Raw genomic sequence first — 26,378 nt, forward strand, 5'->3', positions numbered from 1 at the left:
TGCTACTTAAAGTGGAGGAGTTTAAGTATCTCTGGGTTTTGTTCACAAGTGAGGGTAAGGGGGTGCGGGAGTTGGACAGAAGGATCGGAGCAGCGTCAGCAGTGATGCAGACACTAAACCAGTCTGTTGTGGTAAAGAGAGAGCTGAGCCAAAAAGCAAAGCTCTCTGTGGCAGTGGGGGCATGGTCAAGTGTCTGTCTGTGACCAGAGGACGGAGTCAGGGAAGGTAAGTGGCAGAATCACTACACCTGATGTGAATTAACCTGTGTTTGTGTGTCTTCCCAGCAACCATGCCCTATATAAGGAGAGAGAGGGCAGAGGAAGGGGGCTCTCTCCCACACCAGATGACTTGTGTGTGTGTGACTGGGAGAGTATGAAAAGTCAAAGCTGAAAAGCTAAAATAAAAGAGTTTTTGGAACTCAGTTCTGGCCTGCCGTACTTCTGTGCTCCACCCACCCGCTCTGACTTCTACAGTGGTGCTGAAACCCAGGACCAAGCACAGAAGAGGACAGCCTTATGGAGTCCTCCCCCTTTGCAGATCTGATCCACACCCTCACCACGGCCCAAAAGAGCCAGCACCAGGCGTTGCTCACCCTCCGAAAGGAGCAAGAACAACGGTTCAAGGCCCTGGTGCTGGCGCAACAGGAAGATCGTCAGGCGTTTTGGCACCTCCTCGCGTCAGCGGGGGCCACCATCTCCACCACTGCGGGCCCACTCCACCTTACCACAATGAAGATGGGCCCGCACGACGACCCAGAGGCCTTCCTCACGCTATTTGAACAAGTAGCAGAAGCCTCGGGGTGGCTGGTGGAACAGCGCGAGGCGCAGCTGGCTGCGCTATAGCTCCCCGCTGACAGCCAGCTGGTCTACGCGGACCTGTTCCGGGCTGTCCTCCAGCGTGTGGGGCGCACCCCTGAACAACATCGTCAGCGCTTCCGCACTCTGCGCCTAGAGGAGGTCAGCTGGCCGTTCGCGTTTGGCCAGCAACTCCAGGACACCTGCAAGCATTGGCTGAGGGCTGACAACCGTGACGCTGAGGGAGTCGTCGACCTGGTGGCACTGGAGCAGTTCATCGCGCAACTTCCCAAAGGAACATCGGAGTGGGTCCAGTGCCATCGCCCGGTGTCGCTGGATCAGGCCATCGAGTTGGCGGAGGATCATTTGGCAGCTGTTCCCACGGCAGGATCACAGATCCCCTCTTCACTTCTCTCCTCTCTCTCTCCCCCTCCCCTTCTGTGTCTCGTCCTCGCCCCGTTCCCCCACCGCGGAGGTGGGGGCGGGCTCCCTCACAGCCGGTCTGCCGCACTCGCGGTGTCCTCCCGTTTCTCACTTCCGTGTCTGTCTCCCCCCCCCCCTCAGGTGAGTGAGCCCCAGAGTACCGGTGCAGAGAGAAAGCCTGGGCCGGTTTGCTGGCACTGCGGAGAGCTGGGCCACCTCCAACAGCAGTGCTCAGTGATGGAAGTGGGCGTGGTGGTTTGGATCCCCGACGCACCAGGAGCCGCCTTCAAACAGGCCGGAGCGTATCGCATATCCAAGGTATCCAAGGGGATATATATCAGGCTTTGGTGGACTCTGGCTGTAATCAGACCTCAATCCACCAAAGCCTGGTGCAAGACGAGGCATTGGGGGGAGCACAGGGGGTGAAGGTGTTGTGTGTGCACGGGGATGTTCACAGCTACCCTTTAGTGTCAGTCCACATTTTTTTCAGAGGGGAAAAATTTAGAGTAAAGGCGGCGGTTAATCCTCGCCTCACCCACTTGATAATTTTGGGGACTGATTGGCTGGGATTTGGGGCATTAATGAGTCATTTAGTAAAGAGTGGGTCCTGCCGTATTTCAGCAAAGGGAGGTCCCAGTGTCACTTTGGCGGGAGCAGCTGTCACAGAGCCGTCTACGTCATCTCCACGTCAGAGTGAAGAGCCGCCGGCTCCTCCTCCCTCTCTTGGGGAATCCCTTGCGGATTTCCCGTTAGAGCAGTCACGAGACGAGACTCTGTGGCATGCGTTTGACCAAATGAGAGTAATCGATGGTCAAACGCTCCAGCCAAATGCCACCCCGTCCTTCCCTTATTTTTCTATTATGAAGGATAGATTATACCGAGTGACGCAGGACACTCAGACTAAAGAACAAATCACGCAGCTCTTGATTCCAAAAAGCCGCTGGAAATTGGTATTCCAGGCGGCTCACTTTAATCCCATGGCTGGACACTTAGGGCAGGATAAAACACTAGCCTGAATAATGGCCCGGTTCTATTGGCCAGGGATTTGCGGCGATGTCCGTAGGTGGTGTACGGCGTGCCACTAATGCCAGTTAGTAAATCCAGCGGCCATTCCAAAAGCACCTTTGCGCCCTCTCCCATTAATCGAGACCCCATTCGAAAGAATTGGGATGGCTCTCGTCGGGCCATTAGATCGGTCAACACGAGGGTACTGCTTTATATTAATTCTAGTGGACTATGCAACGCGATACCCGAAAGCAGTGCCTCTTCGCAATATCTCAGCACGCAGTATTGCAGAAGCGCTCTTCCGCGTTATCTCCTGAGTTGGAATCCTGAAAGAGATTCTGACTGATCAAGGCACCTCATTTATGTCACAAACACTGAACAAACTTTATGGGTTATTAGGTATTAAGCCGATCCGCACCAGCGTTTAACACCCGCAAACGGACGGTTTAGTCGAACGATTCAGTCGCACCCTCAAAAATATAAGTAAGAAATTCGTAAGCGAGGATGCACGTAATTGGGATAAATGGCTTGAACCCTTGTTGTTTGCAGTGTGAGAGGTCCCACAAGCCTCCACGAGGTTCTCCCCATTCAAATTGTTATATGGGCGTAAGCCGCGCGGCATTTTAGACATGCTGCGAGAAAATTGGGAGGAGGGACCTTCACCAAGTAAAAATGAAATTCAATACATTATTGACCTGCGCGCAAAACTCCAAACACTCATGCACCTAACCCAGGAGAATTTGCGGCAGCCCCAAGAACAGCAAACCCGCCTGTAAGACAAGGGTACGCGCCTTAGGGAGTTCACACCGGGAGATAAAGTACTCGTACTGTTGCCCACATTGAGCTCCAAATTAATCACCAAGTGGCAAGGACCCTTTGAGGTCACACGGCAAGTCGGGGATGTCGACTACGAGGTGAGGCGAATGGACAGGGGTGTGGCGCTACAGATTTACCACCTCAATCTACTCAAACTCTGGAACAAGGAGGTCCCCGTGGCGTTGGTGTCGGTGGTTCCGGAGAAGGTGGAGCTGGGGCCAGAGGTTCAAAAGGGAGTATTGACATCGCATACCTCTCCGGTCCCCTGTGGAGACCACCTCTCCCCGACACAACTCGCAGAGGTTGCCCAGTTGCAGACCAAATTTTCAGACATGTTCTCGCCCCTGCCTGGCCACACCGACCTCATAGAGCACCACATTGAGACGCCCCCGGGGGTGGTAGTGCGTAGCCGCCCTTACAGGCTACCCGAACACAAGAAAAAAGTGGTTTGGGAAGAACTCGAGGCCATGCTCAAAATGGGCATCTTCGATGAGTCCCACAGCAACTGGAGCAGCCCGGTGGTCTTGGTACCCAAGGCCGACGGGTCAGTCCGGTTCTGTGTAGACTATAGAAAAGTCAACGCGGTGTCTAAATTCGACGTGTACCCAATGCCTCGTATTGATGAGTTGCTCGATCGACTAGGCATGGCTCACTTTTACTCGACACTGGATTTGAAAAATGGTTATTGTCAGATCCCCTTGACTCCATTATCCCAAGAAGAAACGGCCTTTTCCACACCGTTCGGCTTACACCAGTTTGTCACACTTCCTTTTGGGCTGTTTGGGTTGCCCGCTACGTTTCAGCGGCTGATGGATAGGGTCCTCTGCCCCCATGCCACCTATGCTGCCGCGTACCTTGACGACATCATTTATAGTAATGACTGGCCGCGGCACCTACAACACCTGAGGGCCGTTCTTAGGTCTCTGAGGCAGGCGGGTCTCACAGCCAACCCGAAGAAGTGTGCGATTGGGTGGGTGGAAGTACGGTATCTGGGCTTCCACTTGGGCAATGGGCAGGTGCATCCCCAAATTAACAAGACTTTAGCGATTGCAGCCTGCCCGAGGCCCAAGACCAAAAAATGGGTGAGACAGTTCCTGGGGCTGGCTGGCTATTTTCGTAGGTTTATACCTAATTATTCGGACATCACCAGCCCGCTGACTGATCTCACTAAAAACGAGGCACCAGATCCGGTCCAGTGGACAGAGCAATGCCAGTGGGCTTTTTCTGAGGTAAAGGCTACACTGTGTGGGGGGCCACTGTTACACTCCCCTGATTTTTCTCTCCCTTTTATATTGCAGACAGACGCGTCGGACAGAAGGCTGGGGGCTGTTTTGTCCCAGGAGGTGGAGGGGGAGGATTGCCCAGTGCTGTACATTAGTTGAAAGCTGTCAGTGAGTGAGGGGTGCTGCAGCACCATAGAGAAGGAGTGCCTGGCCATCAAGTGGCCAGTCTTCACCCTCTGTTACTACCTGCTGGGATGCCCTTTCACCCTCTGTTCGGACCACGCGCCCTTCCAGTGGCTCCACCGCATGAAGGATGCCAACACGCGGATCACACGTTGGTATCTGGCACTCCAACCCTTTAACTTCAAGGTGGTCCACAGGCCGGGGGCGCAGATGGTCGTGGCAGACTTCCTCTCCCGTCAAGGCACAAGACAGCTGCCCGGCCTGAGTCAGGCGGTGGGGGTATGTGGCAGTGGGGGCGTGGTCAAGCATCGGTCTGTGACCGGAGGGCAGAGTCAGGGAAGGTAAGTGGCAGAATCACTACACCTGATGTGAATTAACCTGTGTTGGTGTGTCTTCCCAGCAACCATGCCCTATATAAGGAGAGAGAGGGCAGAGGAAGGGGGCTCTCTCCAACACCAGATGACTTGTGTGTGTGTGACTGGGAGAGTATGAGAAGTCAAAGCTGAAAAGCTAAAATAAAAGAGTTTTTGGAACTCAGTTCTGGCCTGCCGTACTTCTGTGCTCCACCCACCCGCTCTGACTTCTACACTCTCAATTTACTAGTCCATCTTCGTTCCCACTCTCACCTATGGTCACGAGCTATGGGTAGTAACCGAAAGAATGAGATCTCAGATACAAGCGGAAGAAATGAGTTTTCTCCGCAGGGTGGCTGGGCTCTCCCTTATAGCCCGGTCACACCGCCTGAACTTCCTGGAGCGTTCCTGGAGCGGTGAAAAAAATTCATCACCGCTCGTAACCATTTACCACCGTTTAACAAAAGTTGGCCCCCGTTAAAGCAACGCCGTATACGCTCGGCCACCGCTGATGTTTCTCGAGGGGCCCTCCTACCGCTCCGAAAGTTTTGAGCTCCACAAAATATTGCGAGCGGTGAGGAGGGGCAATTTTCCGCCCCGGCAAAGTTCACCCCCGCTCCACCAACGCCCAGTCAAAGTTTGGCACCGCTAGACGCAAGTTCGTGGACGCTTGGGTCCGCTAGGCCAACGCAGAAATCTTGAACGCTGGACCACCGCTGCTTTGCCAGCATTGCCCGGGCGGCAATTAAATGTTGCACAAACTTCGGTGGAGCGGTTGTAAGCGTTTTACGAGTGGACACGGGGTTGCTGGAACGGTGTCAGGCGTTGAAGCAGCTATCCATGGCGGCGATGAACTTTGGTTTGGCGTTGGTATAGGGGTGTCGGAGCGGGACCAGAATTTGGCTATAAATATGGGGAGAAATGGACCAGGAGCTCATTTGGAATCGAGCTGCCGTTGAGTTCAGACCTCATCTATATCGAATTTGCTCAAAGTTACAGTAAAGCTGTATCACCATGGATGCTGAGAGACTTGCTATGATTGGTGCACTAGTCCAGCAGCAGAATCAGAACCTCCTCAGATTGCAACAAGCTGTTGACAGAAGGAGAAGAGAGAGAAGAAGGAGAGACAGAGTTGTGTGGGTCAGACAGTGGATACTGAGAAGGCCTGAACATGGACTGTATGACAAGCTGATGGTGGAGCTTCTATCAAAAATCTATCAGAACTTGTATCAAAACGATCCGTTCAGCTCCGTAGTCACAAGCGGTATGCCGCTAAACCAACTTTATACCCCCGCCGAGCCAAAGCCCGCATGCGCAGAACGCCGCTATACCAACGCTTGCGTCACCGCTAAACCAACGCTCGCTACCGCTAAACCAACGCTAAAGCAACGCCGGCTTCAGCGGTGCACCGCTAAGCCAACGCCCGTGTTTTCAATTTTTTTCCCATTTTGTGCACGGTGACGAGCGTTGTCAAAATTCGCCCCCCCCCCTACCGTTCAAGGAACGCTCCAGCAAAGTTCGGGCGGTGTGACCGGGGCCTTAGAGACAGGGTGAGAAGCTTGGTCATTCAGGAGAAGCTCAGAGTAGAACCGCTGCTCCTCCACATTTAAAGGAGTCAGTTGAGGTGGTTCGGGCACCTTGTTAGGATGCCCCCTGGACGCCTCCCAAGGGAGGTTTTATGGGCATGCCCCACTGGGAGGAGACCCCAAGGCAGACCCAGGACACACTGGAGAGATTACATCTCTCAGCTGGCTTGGGAACGCTTTGGTATTCCCCCGGAAGAGCTGGTGGAGGTAGCTGGGGAGAGGGAAGTGTAGGCTGCTCTGCTTAGGCTGTTACCCCCATGACCCCGATCCAGATAAGCAGTAGAAGATGGATGGATAGTAAATTTGTCTAGTTGAGCTTCATTCACTCCATAGCACCACCTAGTTCAAAGATACAGATTTGACACCTTGGAAATATTCGAAAACTCATGAAATTTGGTAGACAGGTCAGTCACATGCACTGCTAATCAAGCATAGGGGCGTGACCCTAGGTGTGTCTAGGGGACTCCATAGTGCCCCCATATGTCATTGAGACTCCTGCCCGGTATATAGTTTCACCTATCCGTGTCAAGTTTGGTAGTTGTGTGATGTACCGAGAGTCGAACAAAATTGTCTATACATTGCATCAGCCATACTCAACAGGAAGTGAGATATTTCTGGTTTTGTGCATTTTGACACGTTTTATGTTTTAACAAACTCCTCCTAGGTGGTTTGTTGCATCAATGCCATATTTGGTATATGTCATGTCAAGATGTTGCTGATGTTAAATTGCAAAGGGATTTGCGATATGTCACAAGATGCTGAAATGGTGATGCAATAAATGTACACCTTCTGACACCAAACAGGAAATGAGTCATAAATTCACTATGCATTGCCTGATACGGCTCAACCTTCACAGGTTATAGGATATCGTGGTTTGGAAGATATCAACATGCCCAAAGACACCTTCTGGTAAAGCGCCACCATGTGGGCATGGACAGAACAAGCTATGGTTGAGATTAAGTTGCTCGGATTGGCACAAGGTTTAGTGTGATTGATACTCATGTGATACAGGACAAAGCTCACTTGGTTTTCCTTGACTCTGCTCAACAGGAAGTCAGCCATGCCAGATGGAATGTGGGATTTTGAAATTTTCCTGTGCTGTTTTGAGGGGCTTATGATGGCTAAAACTCATGAACCTTTGCACATATATTTGTCCTCTGATATAATTTGAAGTAAAATAGGAAATCAATCTATGTGGGCTTCAATAACTCCATAGCGGCACCTAGTTCCAAAATATAGATTTAACACCTTGGAAATATTCTAAAACTCATGAAATTTGGTAGACTTGTCAGTCATCTGTACGCTACTCAGCCATAGGGTCTTGACCCCAGGTGTGTCCAGGGGACTCCATAGTGCCCCCATATGTCATTGAGACTCCTGCCTGGTATAGTTTCACCTATCCGTGTCAAATGTGGTAGGTGTGTGGAGTGCCCCAAGATGAACAAATTTCAATGCATCACCCATACTCGACAGGAAGTAAGATATTTTTGGTTTTGTGCATTTTTACATGGGTTACGTTTTAACAAACTCCTCCTAGGTGGTTTGTTGGATCCATGCCATTATTTGGTATATGTCATGTCAAGATGTTGCTGATGTTAAATTGCAAAGGGATTTCCGAAATGTCTCAAGATGTTGAAATGGCGAATGAATAAATGTATAAGTTATGCCACACAAACAGGAAGTGAGTCATAAATTCACCACGCATTGCCTGATACCGCTCAAACTTCACAGGTTATAGGATATCATGGCTCTGAAGATATTCACATGCCCAAAGACACCCTCTGGTATAGCGCCACCATTTTGACATGGGCAGTAATGACTCCATTGCCAAAACACATTACATTTTGATGTACTCTTCTCAGACTGTTGGATTCATGCCATATTTGGTATCAGTGATGTGAAGATGTTGCTGATTTTAGATTGCGAAGGGATTTGCGATATCTTGCAAGATGTTGAAATGGTGAACCAATAAATTTATGTTATGCCACACAAACAGGAAGTGTGTCATAAATTCACCATGCATTGCCTGATGTAGCTAAAACTTAACAGCTTGTAGGACAGCAGGTTTCTGATGATATCCACATGCCCAAATTGACCCTCTGATATAGTGCCACCATTTGGACCTGGACAGTAATGTTTCCTTTGCCAAAAAACTCTGACTCATGAAATTTGATACACACATCATTCCTGGCCACTGCTACTCAGGGATAGAGGCTTGGCCTAGAGTGTGAGGACCCTTTATCATGGCTAGCAGCTATATTAATTAATTAACTAATTTAAAAAAATCTCCACACAAAAACTCATTTTTGAGGCACTTGTGATGTTCGAAAACTCACAAATTTTGGCACACTGCTCAAATGTGTGTAAAATCACAAATTTACATTGAGCAAGGGACTGGGCATGGTCCCGCAGCTCCATAGTGCCCCTGAGAACAAGCTGTGGTTGAGATGAAGTTGCTTGGATTGGCACGAGATTTTGTGTGATCAATACACTGCAAAAAATGGCCTTTCAAAAAAAAAAAATTAAAACAAAGCATATTTGCTTGAATCAGGTGAAAAAAATCTGCCAATGGAACTAGTCAAATTTGACTTGGTAAGATTTCTTAAAGTAAGATGAAAAATCTAACCTGTTTTTAGATGAAATAATTCCAAAATAAGATTGGGGAACTTATTATGCGAGATCTGATTAACTCAAAATAATCAAAATAGTTCTTATAACAAGATCGTACTTCTTACATTTAGCCATTCAAGTCATTTTTATTTATTTCATTTTAAGGGTATTTCACTTAAATTCATGACAAAGTCTTAGCAGTAAAAACTGAATTTAAGATAAATATACTAATATTAGGATTGTTAAATTCTACAACTAAGCATTGCTAGCTTAAAAGATTCTCCTTTTGTGACCTATAATTAGTAAAATACTCTAGATATGAGACCAGAGACTATCTTGAATCAAGTTGACGACACGTGTAGCATTGCAACAAGTTTATTTTTTTCCCATTTCAACATTCAAACATTAAAACATATCTTAAGATTCCACTTCCCCAGGACCTCAGGCACCAAAAAAAAAATAATAATAATAATAAAAAGTCTACGCATTTTGACTTACAGTGCTTACACAACGCCAAAGCAACAGTGCAGTGTACGAGGGGTTTACAAGATCAGGCACAAAAAAAAAAGTCTACACATTTTGACTTACAGTGCTGACACAACGCCAAAGCAACAGTGCATTTTGGGGGCACTGACTATTCATGTGTATGAGGGGTTTACAAGATCAGGCACAAAAAAAAAAAAAAACCACTGAACTTAACTCACAGCATTCCAAAAAGACCTCACTAAAACGCCCTCCACTCACTCATAGCCTTTTTGAAGGCACTTGTCTGGTCTAGAGTATGTGCAGCATCTAGAAGGACCTTACTCTGAATGACTGAGAAAACAGTCGCAGTAAACTTAGAATATGTACGGTGGAGTTGAATTGTAATGAAATATTCAAAGATTTCAGTAAAGTTCATTTATTCCCAAAACAAGCATACTTTGTTTTTTTTCTCTTGAAACAAGATGAACTGCATTTGACAAATGTCCAAAATGTACTTACTTGTTTTAAAAAAAACTTGTTTTATTTTCAAAGGTGCTCCAAATAAGACTTTTTCAAGACATTTTGTCTATACAAGATTTTCAAGATGGACTGTCTAAAAACTAGCCTTTCTAGCTAAATGAGGTTTTGCTTGTTGGGCAATTATGTCTTATAATAAGGGTGGCTAGATGTTTTGACTTGAAAATAGACAAATAAACTTCCTAAGATTTTTATTTTTTGCAGTGTACTCTTGTGATACAGGACAACGTTCACTTGGTTCACTGCAAAAAATAAAAATCTTAGGAAGTTTATTTGTCTATTTTCAAGTCAAAACATCTAGCCACCCTTATTATAAGACATAATTGCCCAACAAGCAAAACCTCATTTAGCTAGAAAGGCTAGTTTTTAGACAGTCCATCTTGAAAATCTTGTATAGACAAAATGTCTTGAAAAAGTCTTATTTGGAGCACCTTTGAAAATAAAACAAGGTTTTTTTTTTAAACAAGTAAGTACATTTTGGACATTTGTCAAATGCGGTTCATCTTGTTTCAAGAGAAAAAACAAACAAAGTATACTTGTTTTGGGAATAAATGAACTTTACTGAAATCTTTGAATATTTCATTACAATTCAACTCCACCTTACATATCCTAAGTTTACTGCAACTGTTTTCTCAGTCATTCAGAGTGAGGTCCTTCTAGATGCTGTACATACTCTAGACCAGACAAGTGCCTTCAAAAAGGCTATGAGTGAGTGGAGGGCATTTTAGTGAGGTCTTTTTGGAATGCTGTGAGTTAAGTTCAGTGTTTTTTGTTTGTTTGTTTGTTTGTTTGTTTGTTTGGGGGTTTTTTGTGCCTGATCTTGTAAACCCCTCGTACACATGAATAGTCAGTGCCCCCAAAATGCACTGTTGCTTTGGCATTGTGTCAGCACTGTAAGTCAAAATGTGTAGACTTTTTTTTTTTTTGTGCCTGATCTTGTAAACCCCTCGTACACTGCACTGTTGCTTTGGCGTTGTGTAAGCACTGTAAGTCAAAATGCGTAGACTTTTTTGTATTATTATTATTATTATTATTATTATTATTTATTTATTTATTTTGGTGCCTGAGGTCCTGGGGAAGTGGAATCTTAAGAGATGTTTTAATGTTTGAATGTTGAAATAGGAAAAAAAATAAACTTGTTGCAATGCTACACGTGTCGTCAACTTGATTCAAGATAGTCTCTGGTCTCATATCTAGAGTATTTTACTAATTATAGGTCACAAAAGGAGAATCTTTTAAGCTAGCAATGCTTAGTTGTAGAATTTAACAATCCTAATATTAGTATATTTATCTTAAATTCAGTTTTTACTGCTAAGACTTTGTCATGAATTTAAGTGAAATACCCTTAAAATGAAATAAATAAAAATGACTTGAATGGCTAAATGTAAGAAGTACGATCTTGTTATAAGAACTATTTTGATTATTTTGAGTTAATCAGATCTCGCATAATAAGTTCCCCAATCTTATTTTGGAATTATTTCATCTAAAAACAGGTTAGATTTTTCATCTTACTTTAAGAAATCTTACCAAGTCAAATTTGACTAGTTCCATTGGCAGATTTTTTTCACCTGATTTGAAAGGCCATTTTTTGCAGTGTTGTATTTGACTCCACTCAACAGGAAGTCAGCCATGTTAGATGGAATGTGGGATTTTGAAATTTTCCCGTGCTGTTTTGAGGGGCTTGTGATAGGTAAAAACTCATGAAATTTTGCACAACCATTTGTCCTATTGATACTATTTAAGGTGATATGGTAAATTGGTCTAGGTGGGCCTCATTTACTCCATACTGCCACCTAGTTCAAAAATACAGATTTGACACCTTGTACATATTCAAAAACTCATGAAATTTGGTACACACATCATTCATGTGCCCCAAAACTCAGCCATACAGAATTGACCTTAGGTGTATCCGGGGGACTGCATAGCACCCCCATATGTCATTGAGACTCCTGGCTGGTATATAGTTTCACCTATCTGTCTCAAATTTGGTATGTTTGTGCACTGCCCTGAGATAAACACAATTGCCTGTACATTGCATCAGCCATACTCAACTGGAAGTGAGATATTTCTGGTTTTGTGCGTTTGACACATTACATTTTAACAAACTCCTCCTAGGCAGTTTGTTGGATCCATGCCATATTTGGTACACTTCATGGAAGATGTTGCTGATATTAAATTGCAAAGGGATTTGTGATATATGGCAAGATGTTGAAATGGCAAACCAATAAATTTATATCTTACGCCATGCAAACAAGAAGTGAGTCATAAATTCACTATGCATTGCCTGATACAGCTCAACCTTCACAGGTTATAGGATATCATTGTTCTGAAGATATCCACATGCCCAAAGACACCCTCTGGTATAGCACCACCATTTGGATATGGACAGAACAAGCTATGGTTGAGATCAAGTTGCTCTGATCAGTAAAAGATTTGGTGTGATCGATACATGTGATACAGGACAAAGTTCACTTGGTTGTATTTGATGCCGCCCAACAGGAAGTCAGCCATGCTGGATGGAATGTGGGATTTTGTAATTTTACCATGTCATTTTTGTGGGACTTACGATGGCTAAAATTTCATGAAATTTTGCACATCCATTTGTTCTCTCATATCATTTGAGGTGATATGGTAAATCAAATCAAATCAAATCAAGTTTATTTGTACAGCGCTTTTAACAATAAACATTGTCGCAAAGCAGCTTTACAGAATTTGAACGACTTAAAACATGAGCTAATTTTATCCCTAATCTATCCCCAATGAGCAAGCTTGTGGCGACGGTGGCAAGGAAAAACTCCCTCAGACGACATGAGGAAGAAACCTCGAGAGGAACCAGACTCAAAAGGGAACCCATCCTCATTTGGGCAACAACAGACAGCCTGATTATAATATTAACAGTTTTAACAGGTATAACCCTCAACTGTCCTCATGGGGCCGTCCTTCACAGGAGTGGGGCGATAAAACTCCGACCAGACACAGGGCACCAGGATGGATCAAGCAGGTCCAAGGGGCAGAAGAGGCCAGCATCTCAATCCCAGGATCAACATGTAACTCAGAGGGACAGATGGGGGGGGGGGAAGAGAGAGAGAGAAAGAAAACACGTTGTTAGGTATGCCCTAAAAATGACAAGTATTAAATCTGTGTGGTAGGCTCGCAGAGACGAGAGTCTTTACATCAGGCATAACACACAATGGCATGTTAATATGGTAAAAAATATATCATGACCTGCTCTGGCTGGATGCTTGATTGGGTGATGGGAGCACACTCCTCAGCAATGATGAGATGCAGATGGGACCCTTAGGCCTGGCCAAGACAATTCAGTTACATTTCACCGGGTCTGGGACATGCGACAGAATGTCTGACGGCCGATTCCCTGCAGGCTACGATAGCCAGTCGAGGTCCCCACCGTCTCCACCAAAAGATTTCCTGTTGACTCCATGTAACTCAGAGGGACAGATTTGGGGTGGGGGGGAGAGAAAGAAAACACAGGTGGTTAGGTATGCCCAATGTCACCTGAATAAGTAGGAACAGTATACATATTGCACCGAGTACAAGCAGGGACTCCGGCAACTAACTATGACAGCATAACTAAAAGGAGAGAGCCAGAAGGTAACAAAGGCATGAGGGAGCCCCGGGACATAAAGCAGCCAGCCACTACACCGTCAACAAACTCGAGTGAGCAAGCGAGTGGGGACTGACAGCATCCATACATCCCAGTTTACCAAAACACTCTATGTCTGAGGACCCTCCAGATCTACTCCTTTACCTCATAAACACCATTAACAAAAGGCTTGACTAAACAGATATGTTTTCAGCCTAGACTTAAATGCTGAGACTGTGTCTGATTCCTGAACATTACTTGGAAGGCTGTTCCATAACAGTGGGGCTTTGTAAGAAAAGGCTCTGCCCCCTGATGTAGCCTTCACTATACGAGGTACCAGCAGATAGACTGCACCTTTTGATCTAAGTAGGCGTGGCGGGTCATAGAGGAGCAGAAGTTCACTCAGGTACTGTGGTGCGAGACCATTTAGTGCTTTAAAGGTCAATAGTAGTATTTTATAATCAATACGAAATTTGATTGGGAGCCAATGCAGTGTGGATAAGACAGGCGTGATGTGGTCATATTTTCTAGTTCTAGTAAGGACTCTTGCTGCGGCATTTTGAACTAACTGGAGCTTGTTTATGCACTTATTGGAACATCCAGACAGTAAGGCATTACAATAATCCAACCTGGAGGTAACGAAAGCATGGACTAGTTTTTCTGCATCATGCAATGACATTAAATTTCTTATCTTTGCAATATTTCTGAGATGAAAGAAAGCTATCCGGGTGATGTTATCAATGTGAGTTTTGAAATGAAAGACTGGGGTCAATAATCACTCCGAGGTCTTTTACTGCTGCACCTGAAGAAACAGAAAGGCCATCCAGAGTTACTGTGTAATCAGAAAACTTACTTCTAGCTGTATGTGGTCCTAGCACAAGTACTTCAGTCTTGTCAGAGTTAAGCAGAAGGAAATTTATAAGCATCCAGTGTCTAATGTCCTTAACACATTCCTCAATTTTATTAAGCTGGTGTCTCTCATCAGGTTTTGCAGAGACATACAACTGTGTGTCATCAGCATAACAGTGGAAACTAATACAATGTTTACGAATAATATCGCCCAGAGGTAACATATATAGAGAAAAAAGCAGTGGACCCAAGACAGAACCTTGTGGAACACCAAACTTTACCTCGGTACGTCTAGAAATATCACCATTTATATCAACATACTGATAACGATCAGTTAGATAAGACCTGAGCCAGGAGAGGGCCATTCCCTTAACTCCCACAACATTTTCTAGTCTATCCAGAAGAATGGAATGATCAATGGTATCAAATGCTGCACTAAGGTCAAGCAACACAAGTAGCGAGACACAGCCCTGATCAGACGCCAACAGTAGGTCGTTTACTACTTTAACCAGTGCTGTCTCTGTGCTATGATGAGGTCTAAATCCTGACTGATACATTTCATGGATGTTATTCCTATGTAAATATGAGCATAACTGCTGTGCCACAGCTTTTTCAAGGATCTTGGAGATAAAGGGGAGGTTTGATATTGGCCGATAATTGGACAGCTGACAGGGATCAAGGTCAGGTTTTTTAATCAGGGGTTTGATAACTGCTAGTTTAAAGGATTTGGGTACATAGCCAATCATAAGAGAAGAATTTATTATTTTTAGAAGCGGTTCAATTACTCCAGGCATTATCTGTTTGAATAGATGTGTCGGTAAGGGATCTAGTACGCAAGTTGAGGCTTTTGATGTAGAGATTAATGAAAGTAATTCAGTTTCTTTTAGGGGAGTAAAACATTCTAACTGATGATCTGATACAGTTATATTGTTAACTACAAGGTCACTTTCATTGTCTAACCTTAAATTAGTAGTTTGAATTTTTTGTCGGATATTCTCAATTTTGTCATTAAAAAAATTCATGAAGTCATTGCTACTACATACTGCAGGTGTGAATGTGTTGATAGTGGACTTATTCCTGGTTAATTTTGCTACAGTATTAAATAGGAATCTAGGATTATTTTTGTTATCTTCTATTAGGGAGGAGAAATATGTTGATCTCGCAGCACTAAGAGCTTTTCTATACTTCAGGAAGCTCTCCTTCCAAGCTAATTTGAACACTACCAATTTTGTTTGACGCCATTTACGTTCCAATTTTCGAGTGGTCTGTTTTAATGTGCGAGTGTCATCATTATACCAGGGTGCTAATTTTTTGTCTCTGACCATTTTCCTTTTTAGAGGAGCTACATTATCTAAAGTATGGCGGAATGTTGACTCTAAGCATTCAGTTGCCTGATCAAGTTCTGCAGGGGCTGACAGTGACCCAATCAAAGTTGACAGCTCTGGGAGATCATTTATAAAGCTCTGTGCAGTAGTTGACATGAAAGTACGTTTAATACAGTAGCGTGGTGAGGTGCATATATTATTACTCAGACATATTTTGAATGAGATGAGACAATGATCTGAGATAACTTCAGACTGTGGAAGTATGACTATATTGTCTACGTTTAATCTGAATGTTAGTATTAGATCAAGGGTGTGACCACCATTATGGGTCGGTCCTATGACATTCTGCTTAATCCCGACTGAATCTAAGATGGACACAAACGCTGTTTTTAAAGGGTCTTCTGGGTTATCGAAGTGAATATTAAAATCTCCGACAACTAAAGCTTTGTCTAAGGAAATAACCAAATCTGAGATAAAATCTGCAAATTCAGAAAGAAACTCAGAATATGGCCCCGGGGGCCTGTAAATAATAAGCAATGGAATTAACTGGGTAGACTTATTTTTCGAGGCTACATACATTATATGAGTATGAAGAACTTCAAATGTATTAAATTTATAACCAGGTTTGTGTGTTACACCTAGATAATCGTTATAAATAACCGCGACGCCTCCTCCTCTGCCAGTTAGACGAGGCTGGTGTATATAACTGTATCCAGGAGGACTCGCTTCATTTAATGCTATATATTCATTTGGCTTAATCCATGTTTCTGTTAAACACAGTACATTAAACTCCTGATCAGTAATGAGTTCATTAACCATTAGCGCTTTAGATGTAAGAGATCTAATATTTAATAGCCCCACCTTTAGATCAAAGGTGCTGGCAGCAGCTGTACAGTCAGTCTGATCTAATTTTATATTGATAAGGTTACTGGAACAAACTCTCTGAAAATTTCTACCTTTTTGTTGAGCTCGGGGAACAGACACAGTCTCGATGTAGTGGGCCCTGAGTGACGACTCTGTGCAGCTAGCAGACAGTCGGTTTAGCCTGTTCGTCTGCTCCCTGGCCTTGGCTCTGGATTGTCAGAAATTAACTAGGCCTGTTCTGAGACTATGACCTATGCTGCAGGAAATGAGAGCAGCACCTTCCCGAGTGGGATGGATACCGTCCCGCCCTAACAGGCCAGCAGTGCCCTCAAAATTAGCCCAATTATCTATAAAGCCCACACTGTTTTCAGAGCACCACCTGGACAGCCAGCAGTTCAGCGACCATAACCTGCTGTAAGCTACATCGCCACGCCGCATTGGGATGGGGCCAGAGCATACTACAGCATCGGACATCGCCTTCGCTAATTTAAACACCTCTACAAAGTTACTCTTAGTAACCTCAGACTGACGAAGGTGTATATCATTAGCTCCTGCATGGATAACTATCTTTGAGAACCTGTGCTTGCCTAGGACCCTAAGATTACCTGCTATGTCCGGCGCCCTGGCTCCCGGTATACACCTGACTAAAGCTGCTGGTGCCCCTAAAGGCTGAGCTAATTTCACGTGCCGTATGATAGAGTCCCCTATAACCAGAGCTCTTTCAGGTTTCTCAGTGGGTGCATCACTAAGGAGAGCAAACCTGTTCGACACGTGATGCAGAGAGGAGTGGTGCTCCTGTGGGCGAGCCTCAGCGGTAGCTTTGGCTCTACGCTTATGCCGCCGAGCCGTCACCCATTCGCCCCGCTGTAAGGGCTCTAATGCCGGAGTTGGGGGATTGCTAACTCCACCTAGGGCATCCAGACTTTCCCTAACAGAAACTACACTGTTCTCACGCTCACTAACCTGCTCTAAAGCCTGGACACACGCTTCTAGCACTGAAATCTTCTCCGTCAGAGAGCTAACTAATCTGCACTTATCACAAGTAAAGCTAATAGAGCTATCGCTAGTGACGGAGGAAGAATGACTAAACATCCTGCACTCAGCACACTGAACAGGCTGAAGGTGTGCCATGATGAAAAGATTCACGTACCTTAAATGAAGATCTGTTGATATTAAAGCAAATCAGATGGCCTCCGCTTGTGGACTTTACACAGGAGGAGAGAAAAAGAAAGCTTCCGGTCTCCGGAATCAGTCTAGGTGGGCTTCATTAACTCTGTAGTGCCCCCTAGTTCAAAAATACTGCTTTGACACCTTGCAAATATTCGAAAACTCATGAAATTTGGTAAACATGTGAGTCATCTGCGCCACTACTTAGCTATAGGAGCTTGACCCCAGGGGTGTCCGGGGACTCCATAGTGCCCCCATATGTCATTGAGACTCCTGCCCAGTATATAGTTTCACCTTTCCGTGTCAAATTTGGTACCTGTGTGGAGTGCCCCTAGATGAACAAAATTGCCTCATATATTGCATTAGCCATACTCAACAGGAAATGAGATTTCTGGTTTTGTGCATTTTGACACGTGTTATGTTTTAATGAACTCCTCCTAGGCAGTTTGTTGGAGAAATGTCATATTTGGTAGACGCCATGTCAAAATGTTGCTGATGTTAAATTGCAAAGGGATTTGCGATATTTCACAAGATACTGAAATGGCAAACCAATAAATTTATATGTTATGCTGCGCAACCTGGAAGTGAGTCATAAATTCACCATGCATTACTTGATACCACTCAAACTTCACAGGTTATAGGTTATCATTGTTCTGAAGATATCCACATGCCAAAAGACACCCTCTTGTATAGTGCCACCTTTTGGACATGGACAGGAATGACTCCATTGCCAAAACATGTGTTACATTTTGATATCCTCTTCCTATGTGATCAGTACTCTTGTGATACAGTCCGATCACTTGGTTGTATTTGACTCTGCCCAACAGGAAGTCAGCCATGCTGGATAGAATGTGGGATTTTTAATATCTCCCGTATTATTTTGCGGGGCTTACCATGGCTAAAAACTCATGGAAATTTGCACATACATTTGTCCTATGATATAATTTGAATTTATATGGTAAATCATTCTGGGTGGGCTTCGTTAACTCCATAGCGCCGCCTAGTTCAAAAATACAGCTCTGACACCTTGCATATATTCAAAAACTCAGGAAATTTGGTCCACACATCAGTCATGTGCTCTGCTACTCAGCCATAGGGTCTTGACCCCAGGTGTGTCCGGGGAACTCCATAGTGCCCCCATATGTCATTGAGACTACTGCCTGGTATATAGTTTCACCTATCTGTGTCAAATTTGGTACCTGTGTGCAGTGCCCCTAGATGAACAAAATTGCCTATACATTGCATCAGCTATACTCAACAGGACTTGAGATATTTTTGGTTTTGTGTGTTTTGACACCTTACATTTTAACAAACTCCTCCCAGGCAATTTGTTGGATCCATATTATGGTATATATCATGTCAGTATGTTGCTGATGTTAAATTGCAAAGGCATTTGCGATATGTTGCAAGATGTTGAAATGTCTCGTCTCGTCTTCTTCCGCTTATCCGGGACCGGGTCGCGGAGGCAGCAGTCTAAGCATGGAAGCCCAAACTTCCCTTTCCCCAGACACCTCGGCCAGCTCCTCGGGAAGAACACCGAGGCGTTCCCAGGCCAGCCGAGAGACATAGTCCCTCCAGCGTGTCCTGGGTCTTCCCCGGGGCCTCCTCCCGGGGGGACATGCCTGGAACACCTCCCCAGGGAGGCGTCCAGGAGGCATCTGAAAAAGATGTCCGAGCCACCTCAGCTGGTTCCTCTCGATGTGGAGGAGCAGCGGCTCTACTCCGAGCTCCTCCCGAGTGACTGTGCTTCTCACCCTATCTCTAAGGGAGCGCCCAGCCACCCTGCGAAGGAAACTCATTTCAGCCGCTTGTATCCGCGATCTTGTTCTTTCTGTCATTACCCAAAGCTCATGACTATAGGTGAGAGTCGGAACGTAGATCGACTGGTAAATTGAGAGCTTCGCCTTTTGGCTCAGCTCCTTCTTCACCACGACGGATGGGTAAAGCGACCGCATCACTGCGGAGGCTGCACCAATCCGCCTGTCGATCTCACGCTCCATCCTTCCCTCACTCGTGAACAAGATCCCGAGATACTTAAACTCCTCCACTTGAGGCAGGACTTCTCCACCAACCTGGAGAGGGCAAGCCACCCTTTTCCGGTCGAGAACCATGGCCTCGGACTTGGAGGTGCTGATTCTCATCCCAGCCGCTTCACACTCGACTGCAAACCGCCCCAGTGCATGCTGAAGGTCCTGGTTTGAAGAAGCCAACAGGACAACATCATCCGCAAAAAGCAGAGATGAAATCCTGTGGTTCCCAAACAGGATTCCTTCCGGCCCCTGGCTGCGCCTAGAAATTCTGTCCATAAAAATTATGAACAGAACCGGTGACAAAGGGCAGCCCTGCCGGAGTCCAACATGCACTGGGAACAGGTCTGACTTACTGCCGGCAATGCAAACCAGACTCCTGCTCCATTCGTACAGGGACTGGACAGCCCTTAGCAAAGAGCCCCGAACCCCATACTCCCGAAGCACCCCCCCCACAGAATACCACAGGGGACACGGTCGAATGCCTTCTCCAGATCCACAAAGCACATGTGGACTGGTTGGGCAAACTCCCATGAACCCTCGAGCACCCTATGAAGGGTATAGAGCTGGTCCAGTGTTCCGCGACCAGGACGAAAACCGCATTGTTCCTCCTGGATCCGAGGTTCGACTATTGGTCGAATTCTCCTCTCCAGTACCCTGGAGTAAACTTTCCCTGGGAGGCTGAGAAGTGTGATTCCCCTATAATTGGAGCACACTCTCCGGTCCCCTTTCTTAAAAAGAGGGACCACCACCCCAGTCTGCCACTCTAGAGGCACTGTCCCCGACCGCCACGTGATGTTGCAGAGGCGTGTCAACCAAGACAGCCCCACAACATCCAGAGACTTGAGATACTCAGTGCGGATCTCATCCACCCCCGGTGCCTTGCCACCGAGGAGCTTGCAAACCACCTCAGTGACTTCGGCTTGGGTAATGGACAAGTCCACCTCTGAGTCATCAGCCTCAGTCTCCTCAGTGGAAGACATGATGGTGGGATTGAGGAGATCCTCAAAGTATTCCTTCCACCGCCCGACAATGTCCCCAGTCGAGGTCAACAGCTCCCCACCCGCACTGTAAACAGTGTTGGCAGAGTACTGCTTCCCCCTCCTGAGGCACCGGACGGTTTGCCAGAATTTCTTCGAGGCCGACCGATAGTCCTTCTCCATGTCCTCCCCGAACTCCTCCCAGTTCCGAGTTTTTGCCTCCGCAACTGCCCGAGCTGCAGCACGCCTGGCCTGCCTGTACCCCTCGGCTGCCTCAGGAGTCCCGGAGGTCAACATGGCCCGATAGGACTCCTTCTTCAGCTTGACGGCATCCCTTACTTCCGGTGTCCACCACCGGGTTCGGGGATTGCCGCCACGACAGGCACCGGAGACCTTGCGGCCACAGCTACGAACAGCTGCGTCCACAATGGAGGTAGAGAACATGGTCCACTCAGACTCAATGTCCCCCGCCTCCCTTGGAAGCTGGGAAAAGCTCTCCCGGAGGTGGGAGTTAAAGACCTCCCCAACAGAGTGCTCGGCCAGACGTTCCCAGCAGACCCTCACCATACGTTTGGGCCTGCCAGGTCTGTCCAGCTTCCTCCTCCGCCAGCAGATCCAACTCACCACCAGGTGGTGATCAGTTGACAGCTCAGCCCCTCTCTTCACCCGAGTGTCCAAGACATAGGGCCGGAGATCAGATGAAACGACTACAAAGTCTATCATCGACCTCCGACCTAAGGTGTCCTGGTGCCACGTGCACTTATGGACACCCCTATGCTCGAACATGGTGTTCGTTATGGACAAACCGTGACTAGCACAGAAGTCCAATAACAAAACACCACTCGGGTTCAGATCGGGGAGGCCGTTCCTCCCAACCACGCCCCTCCAGGTGTCACTGTCGTCGCCCACGTGAGCATTGAAGTCCCCCAGTAGCACAATGGAGTCCCCAGTCTGAGCACCCCTCAGTACCTCTCCCAGGGACTCCAAGAAGGCCGGATACTCTATACTGCTATTTGGCCCGTAGGCACAAACAACAGCAAGAGCCCTCTCCCCAATCCGAAGGCGCAGAGAGGCGACCCTCTCGTTCACTGGGGTAAACTCCAACACATGGCGGCTGAGCTGGGGAGCTATAAGCAAGCCCACACCAGCCCGCCGCCGCTCACCACGGGCGACTCCAGAGAAGTGGAAAGTCCAGCCCCTCTCGAGGAGCTGGGTTCCAGAGCACAAGCTGTGCGTGGAGGTGAGCCCGACTATCTCTAGCCAGTACCTCTCAACCTCCCGCACAAGCTCAGGCTCTTCCCCCCCCAGCGAAGTGACATTCCATGTCCCAACAGCCAGCCGCTGTGTCCGGGGATCAGGTCGTCAAGGCCCCTGCCTTCGACTGCCACCCAATCCACACTGCACCAAACCCCTACTGCTACCTCTGTGGGTGGTGAACCCACAGGAGGTCGGGCCCACGTCACCTCTTCAGGCTGAGCCCGGCCGGGCCCCATGGGCAAAGGCCTGGCCACCAAGCGCTCGCATACGAGCCCCAACCCCGGGCCTGGCTCCAGGGTGGGGCCCCGGCTGCGTCCTACCGGGCGACGTCATGGTCCTGGATTTTTTCTCCACAGGGGTTTTTGGTGAACTGCTCTTGGTCTGGCCTGTCACCTAGGACCTGTCTGCCTTGGGAAACCCTAACAGGGGCATAATGCCCCCGACAACATAGCTCCTAGGATCATTCAAGCACACAAACCCCTCCACCACAATAAGGTGGCAGTTCTAGGAGGGGATGTTGAAATGGCAAACCAATAAATTTATACCTTATGCCATGCAAACAGGAAGTGAATCTAAAATTCACCACGCATTGCCTGATACAGCTCAAATGTCACAGGTTATAGGATATCATGGTTCTGAAGATATCCACATGCCCAAAGACACCCTCTGGTATAGCGCCACCATTTGGATATGGACAGTAATGACTCCATTGCCAAAAGACATATTACATTTTGATGTACTCTTCCTGTGTGATCGATACTTGTGATACAGGACAAAGTTCACTTGGCTGTATTTGACTCCACCCAACAAGACCTCAGCCATGCTGGATTGAATGTGGGATTTAAAATTTCCCATATTATTTTGAGGGGCTCACCATGGCTAAAAACTCATTGAACTTTGTACATGCATTTGTCCTATGATATTATTTGCGTTGATATGGTAAATCATTCTAGGTTGGTGTCATGTACTCCCTAGTTCAAAAATACAGATTTGACACCTTGGAAATATTTGAAAGCTCAGGAAATTTCGTGCACATGTCAGTCATGCACACTGCTATTCAGCGATAGGGGCTTTGACCCCAGGCATGTCCTTGGGACTCCATAGTGCCCCCATATGTCATTGAGACTCCTGCCTTGTATATAGTTTCACATATCTGTGTCAAATTTAGTAGGTGTGTGGAGTGCCCCTGTACAAACAAAATTGCAATATACATTGCAATTAATTGCAATAAATTGCGAAAGAATATTGGATACCTCAAACGAGAATGTTATGGCACCCAATGATAAATGGAATGTGGGACTTTCAAATTTTCCCACATTTTTTTTGAGGGGCTTATGGTCACTGAAAACACATGGAACTTTACTCCAGCATTTGTCCTTGGATATCTTTTGAGTTGATATTGTAAATCAGGATAGGGTGGCCTCAAGTGTAAGGGCCCTTTTTCACTGCTAACGGCTATATTGTTTTTTTGTTTTTTTAAGTACAATCATGACGTACATACTACATATATATTATTGTAGCTGAATTTGTGCTGAATACAAAAAAGTCATATGACTTTGAAAATGCTGCTTAGTTTTGTTGAAATTGACATCAAAGCATACCGAAATCATTAGAGTGCCAAAAAAAAGAAGAAAACAAAGCAAACAAGTGACAGTGCACATTTTATTTACTCAGTGATGGTGTGCTTTTCATATACTCAAGAAGCATGCAAAGACTATGCACTACACCACACACACATCAGCCAATATGCTCATAAGAAATAGAAGAAATATTTACACTGACTTGAGTTGATTTTCAGCTGGATTGAGTTGAAGTTCAAAATGACACCACTCATCAGTGTTGCAGTCCTCATGATTCAATGAACTGCTGAAATTGTCATCATTGTCCTGAAACATCTGAAGCACTTCCTGAGCATCAAATTGGCATGCCATCTCACAACAAGTTTTACCTCCAAACAGGCAGCCTAAACTATGGCTGACATATTTTATCCTGTTTACGGTGGGTGTTCCAACTGTGAAAGGGAAACCAATCAAAACTGGAAGAATGAAAGTAATTTTCATGCTGTTATAATGTGAATAGTCTTTTGTGACTGCATAAGTGGACACTCAGTGCTCCAACTCAGGTGTGAGTGAGTAAGGTGACAAATTTTAGGTTTCATCTAATTTAGGTAATTTAAAAAATATATAATATTGTTTGGCAGTGGGTGCATAGGAAAGTGTAAAGTATAAAGTTTTTGTCAATATGTTTATCATGCTTGTATGATTAAAAACTCACAAAGATATTAATCTAAATACATGAACTACTTATTCTAAATGTGCTGAGCTTCACCGGCGAAGCTCTCGACCCCCAGAGGGTTAACCAGTTTATATCCTCCTGTTCTGCCTGTGCACAAGCCAAGGTACCTCCAGGTCCACCAGCTGGTAAACACATACCATTACCCACATCCCAGAGACCATGGTCTCACATAGCCATTGACTTCATTACTGACCTACCCAAATCCCAAGGCAACACAGTCATCATGGTTGTGGTAGACAGATTCTCCAAAGCTTTAAGACTCATCCCTTTGTCCAGTCTACCCACAGCCCTTGAAACAGCAGAGTTCATGTTCACCCATTTTTTCAGCTACTACAGGATCCCCAAGGATATAGTGAGTGATCGGGGACCCCAATTCTCATCCAGGTTGTGGGCCAGTTTCATGAACAAACTGGGAGTATCTGTAAGTCTAACTTCTGAACATCATCCTTAGTCAAACAGCCAAGTAGAATGTGCCAACTAGGAGATCGGATGCTTCCTGAGGGTGTTCTGCCTAAAGAACACCAAGGACTGTTCCCAGTTTCTCCCATGGGCTGAATACACACAGAACTCCCTCAAGCACTCAACCACACAACTCTCACCTTTTCAGTGTATCCTAGGATACCAACCCCCATTGTTACCATGGGATGACTCACCCACACACATTCTTGCAGTCGATGCCAGGTTTAAGAGAATCAAACAGGAATGGGAGAGTGTTCACCAACATCTTGAGCATGTGGCCAGCAAATACAAGCAGTACTCAGATAGGCACAGAGGTGAAACCCCCATATACACACCAGGGGACAGAGTATGGGTATCCATTAGGCACCTACATGATCCCAATGCCTGCAAGAAGCTCTGTGCGAGGTACATCGGTTCCTTCAAGGCCTTTCACTGGGTAAACAAAATCTCATACAGATTGGAAGTACCAGAACACTGCCATTCAGCACACATGTTCCATGTATCATGTCTCAAACTGTCCATTCCTGGACCCCGAGCCAAAAACACACCAGCCAATGAACTAGAAGGAAGACCGGTGTACTAAGTGCACAAGATACTCAACTCTTGCCACAGACAAGGGAACCTGGAGTATCAGGTTGATTGGGAGGTGTATAATCCAGAGGAGCACAGCGGGGTACCTGCCAAGGACATTCTAGATCCGATATTAACTCAGAAATTTCACAATCAGCACCCAGAGAAGCCTGCACCTAGTAGAAAGTGAGGACATTCCAGGAAGGATAACACTCACAGAGTGAGCCTCTCAGGGGTGGGGGTGTTCTGTCAGTGACTGCACAAGTTCGTGGCAGCCTCCAAACATGGCCACCATGGACTACAACACCCAGGCACCACAGCATCCTCCCTCTCCTGAGGATTGGTTGAGAGCACACCTGTTCCTTATCACCTCTCCCTATTTAAGGACTGCTACACTCATGCTTTTTGTGAAGTATTGTTCTGTGTCCCTGTACCTGATCATGCTGAGCAATTTGTTGTTTTGACCCTAGCTACATTTACTTATCTGACTCTGAGACTGTGGTTCACCTTTGATATCCTGTTTGCACATCAACCAGCCTTTGGCTTGTTCCTTATTCCGATTCTCGCTTCCGATTTGGATTAGTTCAGCAGTTTGCAATGCATCCACTCTCCGCTGCAACTGTGTCCATCAGTGCCTGCACACTCTGGCATAATGATAATAATAATAATAATATTCTATGACCATATGGCTTGGACATTAGTTCCAGCCATAACATGAAGGATAGGTTTAGATTAATGTGCTCATTCTAATAAGTTATTTTTTCTATAGTAAAAGGTCATTTACAGGGTCTTAGAAGAATGAACAGGGGGAGAGAGATAGAGAGAGATGCTGGTGAGGGAATGACTGCTGTAATGTAAGTGACAGCAGGAACTAACTTGTTTCACAAATATTCCACAGCATTAAATCTTATAACTAAAGACCATTAAAATGTGTGACATGTCATTCATTAATAAATGAAACATTGTAATTGCTGGCAAATCATAAAGCA

At 45.9% G+C, this 26,378-nt stretch overlaps 1 protein-coding gene across 1 annotated transcript in view; it reads left to right on the forward strand.

Annotated features, from left to right (window-relative positions):
- The window catches only part of LOC132888311 (reelin-like), a 1,389,809-nt gene that overhangs the window by 584,852 nt on the left and 778,579 nt on the right, over positions 1-26,378 (forward strand).

The sequence above is a fragment of the Neoarius graeffei genome, chromosome 6 (assembly GCF_027579695.1).
Source record: "Neoarius graeffei isolate fNeoGra1 chromosome 6, fNeoGra1.pri, whole genome shotgun sequence".
In the NCBI taxonomy this organism is placed as follows: Eukaryota; Metazoa; Chordata; class Actinopteri; order Siluriformes; family Ariidae; genus Neoarius; species Neoarius graeffei.